Source organism: Frankliniella occidentalis, unplaced genomic scaffold (genome assembly GCF_000697945.3).
Source record: "Frankliniella occidentalis isolate FOCC.00 unplaced genomic scaffold, Focc_3.1 Scaffold643, whole genome shotgun sequence".
Taxonomy (NCBI): domain Eukaryota; kingdom Metazoa; phylum Arthropoda; class Insecta; order Thysanoptera; family Thripidae; genus Frankliniella; species Frankliniella occidentalis.
The window spans coordinates 69,251-74,824 of NW_026267758.1; the positions used below are offsets into that span (position 1 = coordinate 69,251).

The following is a 5,574-nucleotide window of genomic DNA, read 5'->3' on the forward strand; positions in this document are numbered from 1 at the left end:
AGGGTAGGTGAGAGACGAACGAAACCCCTCCGCATATATATCCTCCTGTTGCTCTGCCGTTGCCTCAGACATTCTGGCATGTTCCATACCACCGATTTCACTCGAAAAGAGCATGACGCAGTCGTGTGCGACGCACGTAGGCACAATAATCTGAATCCCTGCTAATGTAAGACGTCACACTGGCGGGCCGGGCAGGGCGGCGCGACTTCAATCAGCAGATACGGCAGATCTACACTGACAAGATCGAGCAGGCTGTCCAGCAGGCGACGCTACATGCGCGCGTCGAGCGACCAGCGACCAGTCGCACCGGACCGGATCGGAAACCTTTCACATCCCCCATCCTCTCCCATATTGCCCTCCTCATCACGGACTAGCTTCTCTACCGCCACCATCTAGTCGTCGTGTACGGCGGCTAAAATTGTTGCAAATCTCAAGTTAATGAAGCAAATCAAATGATAATTTTCATATTTTGCCGCCAGAGGACGTTAATAGATCCCGCGGCGCGAACCTCCTTTTATTTTGTGAGTTCTCCTCTGAGTTCTTTAGGTGAGGTAATTTCCCCTGACCTCCTCCCCGGATGAACGCTCATTGCCAGCGACGCTAACGCTTTGGCGGCAGCAACAGCTCCAGCGCTATACGGACATTGTGTCACCGAGTCAGCGGCCTCTGCTGCGCGGGGACCTATTCCACTCAGCTGTAAATATGTTTCTTGTAACACACTTCGTTCTCTTGCAAAAGAAAGCCGCCGCTGGCAGAGAATCCGAGCCGCACACATCGCGGCTCGCGAGCATTCCACGCTCAGAAGCGGAAGAAAGGAGGGAAGAGGAGGAGAACCACTCCGCTCCAGGAGGGCCATCACAGAGCCCGGTCGGCCGGCCGGTCAGAGCGCTTCTGCTAAATTATGGCCAGTGTTGATTTTTCCCCCCAAACGAGTGACTAAATTCTACCTCGATAGATCCCGACTTTAGCGGCATGAGCCGTAAAGCCCCTAAGAACAGCGAGCGCCGCGGCCAGCAGCAGGCGCCACAGAACTGGTTCCACATCAGCGTTCAGAAACGATAGCGAGCTGCGGAGGCGCGGGCTGAGGAGGCAGGAGGGCAAGGGGAAGCCGGGCCTAACCCACGCCCCCCCAGTGCAAAGCGAGATTATCGAACAGATATCGAAACAAAGTAGTCGAGCAGGGCGATACTGTTGGCTATTTTCGATATCGTGTCAATAGTTCTTTCTCGCTTCGCGTCGTCGCCGCCGTGAGGAGAGGGCCTAGCTGGACGAGACGGGTCCGGGTCAACACACCGTGTCAAACGTGGCAGCCTATAGGCCTTGGCCTTGGCCTGGGCACACACTCTCAATCAGGGATGCTCAAGCCAACGCGACACCACAAATCATCATTTATTTAAGTTTCATTGGCAAAAATTAAATTAAAAAAAATTCACCTCGTTTTTATTTTTTTCAGGGATAACAATGAATTCTATATTCATGCGGGTCTCAGATTATTTTGACATGCCCGCACGCAAAAATTATGTGACATATAACCATTCACAAATAACCGGTTAAATAGCCAGTAATAAGTGTCACAGCGCGGGACAAAAAAAAAAGAGGAGAGTGACGATCGTAAAACATCCACAGCGCTCGTTGTCACGCAGTTGTGACAAGCCAGCAGTAGGCCAAGACACTGCCAAAGGAGTCTGTACTTTCATTTTCCGCGGAAAAGCATTTTTGGGAAAGAATTTCAAGATTTTTTAAAAAAGTTTCCTTTTGTTCAATTTCTTTGGACATAGTGCGATTTTTTTTCAAATTTTTTTGGGCATATATTATATATACCAATATATATCAATTATAATTGAATTCTTTTTAAATTTTTCTGGACATTGTTCATTAGGCTTATTCTTCTGGAAAAGTTTCGAAATTTTTACCCGGAAAAATGTCGGATTTTACAGAATTCCTACCACCGCGACGAGGAGAAGAAGGCGCGGCCGCGCGGAGCTAATCACACCGTCCTGTCGCGCGCACTCGTCGCTTGACATTTCGTCCGTCAGCCGCCGCGGGCGCGCGATTTACAAACAACACCGCGCGACAGCCAGATAATGCCTATCTGGCCGTGCCGCTCCGGGTGATCGGCCACCACGGGCTTATCGAGTGTGAGGTGAGTGCGGGGCGTGTCAATAGCCCGCGCCTGCTCGCCCGCGGACTGCTTTGCGCGCCCAGACCGAGGGAATATGTGTGTGTAACTACAAGACACGAAATTTTCATGCGCCGCATTTTTCCCGTGCGTAAATATGCAAAAACTTGTGACCATAAATCGGGTACTCAATGGTACCGAATGATTATTTGTGCTTACAAAGTTCTGATGAAAATAGAGATTACTTGTACAAACTGGTGCAAAAAATGATCTAAACAGTAGTGAATAATTGAAAAAAAAAGTACAAAACTAGGTACAGACCTTGCACAAAAGATTAGGTTACAACTTTGTACATAACACTGCGTGAGTAGATCTGCCCATGGGCATGCATACGTATGCACACAAGCACCTACTGAATCATTGAGCGTGTGGACCTGCTGCATGCTCGCTGTGCCTGTGCTTGGCAAGCCTGCAGCTGCTGCAGGTCGCGCGCTCAGTACACACACGGCCAGGGGTGACTGCCCGGGCCGGGCCGGGCCAGGCCTCCGCCCCGCCGCCGCTGCTGCGGCTCGCCGCGCCAAGGCCGGTCTGTTTCGGGCCGTTAGAGCTTCGCAGTGAAAGTAAAGAGGACGAGCAGGCCGGCCAACATTGTGCGGCATTAGTAGTGAGAAAACAGAATCCATCCGCGGAACCTGTTCATTGGCTCCGCGGCTGCTTCTGCTCGGCGCGAGGAGGAGGAGGGAAATTGTTTCCTCTGACGAGGCACATATAGGCGGGGCGCGGCTCAGCAAAGGTTCATCATACGGCATCCCTACCCTAACGCAACTCTACTGCATGTATCAGAACGACTACCGCAGCAATCGCAAAGTCAAAGTCAGCAAAATCCAGGAAAGAACAGAAAAAAAAGAAAAAAAACTCGTGCAGAAGTGGTGCGCAGTACAGCGGAAAACAGAACGAAGTAGGCGAGAGGTATCGAATTTCCCTGTCGTCAGTGCACACGACGAGGAAAGACGACACCTTTTACAAACTACGATGGTGGTGCAAGGTGCCGCAGCAAGCAGTGCTCTACAAACTACTACACGACGCTAAAGAAAATGCAAAATTAGAAAAATGACTCTCACGGTCCAAACAGTCGGCACGAACGTCCTCCCGATGCCAAATATGCGGCCCTGCGAACAGATCAACACAATATTTTGTCCCGCGTATTTGGTTGCTTGGCATTCTTTCCTCAGAGTAGAAGAAAGAGCTTGCAGTTAGAATCCTTCAAGTCTCATTTCCGCTGATAGTAGCCATCATCGAGTCATTTTACTCCTTACTGGAGAGGCTACGTAGCCACGCAGGAAACGATGAGCGTTCCACTCTGCACAACAAATTCTCGTGATAATACTCACCAAAGCCGAAGCCTCCGCCGGATGGCGACAGGGTGTCCTTCTTGGACTCCTTGGAGCTGCCGCCTGCAACAGAGCGATAGTGGCCTGATAAGTCACGGTGCCAAACCGAACGGGGCGGCCCAGCCCAGGGCCCAGGGGTCTCCGTCCGTCGGAACCGGCTGCTGCTGCTGCACGCCGCCGGGCCGTCGAGAAGAATCAGAGTGGACCAAATTGGGTCACCGAGGCACGCAACTTTGTCGGACAAATTGGTCATAACCCAGCCGACGAGATGGTGACGGTGCGATAAGTATACACAGCAGCAGCAGCCCTGGTGAAGCAGCGCCGGCGACAAACAGCTCACAATTATTTAGGGGGAGGACACGACCCCGTCGTCATGGGTCTGCTGCAGTGCAACAATACGAATAAACAGGCCGCTGACGCCGACCCGACGACGTCGCCGTCAACGCGCACATCATCTAGCTGGTGATGAGGAGGAGGAGGAACAGGGCAGCTCGTGACGTCACCCCACCCCGCCGCTGGTTGCGTCCTCCAGTGAGTCACAGAGGGGCGCGCAGTGACTCAGCTCGACCACCCCCAGACCCAGGGCCGGGCCCAGGGCCCTCCGCACAGATGGGGGAGGGGGGCGGGGGGTGTCTAAGTTTAGCGCGCTGGGCGGGGGCGTCCCTTGCCATCTCCGTGTGACGGCTCCGCCTCTGGCTCCGCCTAGCAGCAGCACGGCGGCGCGGACCTCCCGAGGCTCCCCTTCGCCGGCGCAAAGGTTTCTCGAAAACATCATCTCTCTCTTGCAGCGAGCCACCGCGCCGCCGCGGCCAACGAGAAACATCTTTCAAATAAAAATAAACCATTTTCGAACGCTTCGGAGAAACGTTTGCGAGGCGCGGCGGCGGCCGCGCTGCTGCAAGAGATTGACATGCGATGCGGAGCCGACACACACACGCACGACATGAGCGAAATGCTTTGAATTCTAGCGGAGAAAAGGACACGCCCGACTCGCGTCTCGCGCTGCAGTCCCTCTGTCTCCTTTGCCCGTGTCTCCGGTCCAGTAGGCAGGGAGGGGGAGGAGGGGGGGGGGGAGACAGAGAGAATGAGAGGCATTTGCCCCCAAACCAAACCAGGGCGTACGCATGCGAGGCACGTCCGAGCCGCAGAAATTTGATTAACTCCAGCGGTCCTCCTCTCTGGTCCTCTCCGGCTGTCGCTATGACACCCACGGCCGGTGCCGGCCAGCCGCCGGCCAGCCGCCGGGCAGAGGACCGAATCCCTCATACGCCGCGGTGTAAGTGAGGGGTCAGTCCCCCCTGCACCTGCGCACGCACGCACGCACGCACGCTGCACGCACCGGCCAGGGTGTTCCGGAGGGAGACGGGCGCACGTTAACACCTGCCGGCGCAATAACTCTGGAGATGAGTTCGCACCGCCACCGCAAGTGTGCGATGAATCACTGCAGCGCCTGGTGGCGGGGCGGGGCGCGCGCAGCCTGACTCGTATCGACGCGAGGAGGACGCCCACCCTGGGCGAGCAGCCCTTTGCTCCTCTCTCTCTCTCCCGCCGCCCCCCAAAGCCAAACAACAAAAGCCAACCCTTCGTTCTCGTTTTCGCCACCATATTTCCTGGTATCGCCCCCGCCGCGGCGCGCCCCAGGCGCAGCAGGCCGAGGCAGAGCAGGCAGGATAGGAGGGTGCGCGGCAGGCAGGGGCGAGGAGGAACAGAGAGAGAGCGCCTGCCTGCCTGCCTCGGGGCCCTCGGAGAGCTGCCCCACACCCCGCCCCGGCCAGCCGGCCCCACCAGCCAGGGCGTTCGGTATACAAGTTTCTAATTCCGACCCCACGGAGGGCCAGAGATCCGCTTACGCCTGAAATAACCCCCGCACGCCGAACGCAGCGAGGGGGGCGTGACAGGGCGCGGGACGGTGCGAGGAGGCGCGGCAGAGGGCGCGCGCCCCCGGGCCAGCGGGGGCCGCCTGGAGCCTCGGACGCGTAGCCGGCTGGTAACAAATGTCTCTCGAGTGCCCCTAGAAACTTTACCATCCAAAAATTTTCCGGAAAAATTTGGAGTTTTATAGAA

At 55.7% G+C, this 5,574-nt stretch overlaps 1 long non-coding RNA gene across 1 annotated transcript in view; it reads right to left on the minus strand.

Moving 5' to 3' along the window:
• The window catches only part of LOC127751642 (uncharacterized), a 22,234-nt gene that overhangs the window by 8,468 nt on the left and 8,192 nt on the right, over window positions 1-5,574 (minus strand). The window contains exons 2-3 of the long non-coding RNA XR_008012196.1: window positions 3,511-3,573; window positions 3,241-3,288 (exon numbers count right to left, since the gene is read on the minus strand). This is a non-coding gene — a long non-coding RNA (uncharacterized LOC127751642). The remainder of the gene's footprint in view (window positions 1-3,240; window positions 3,289-3,510; window positions 3,574-5,574) is intronic.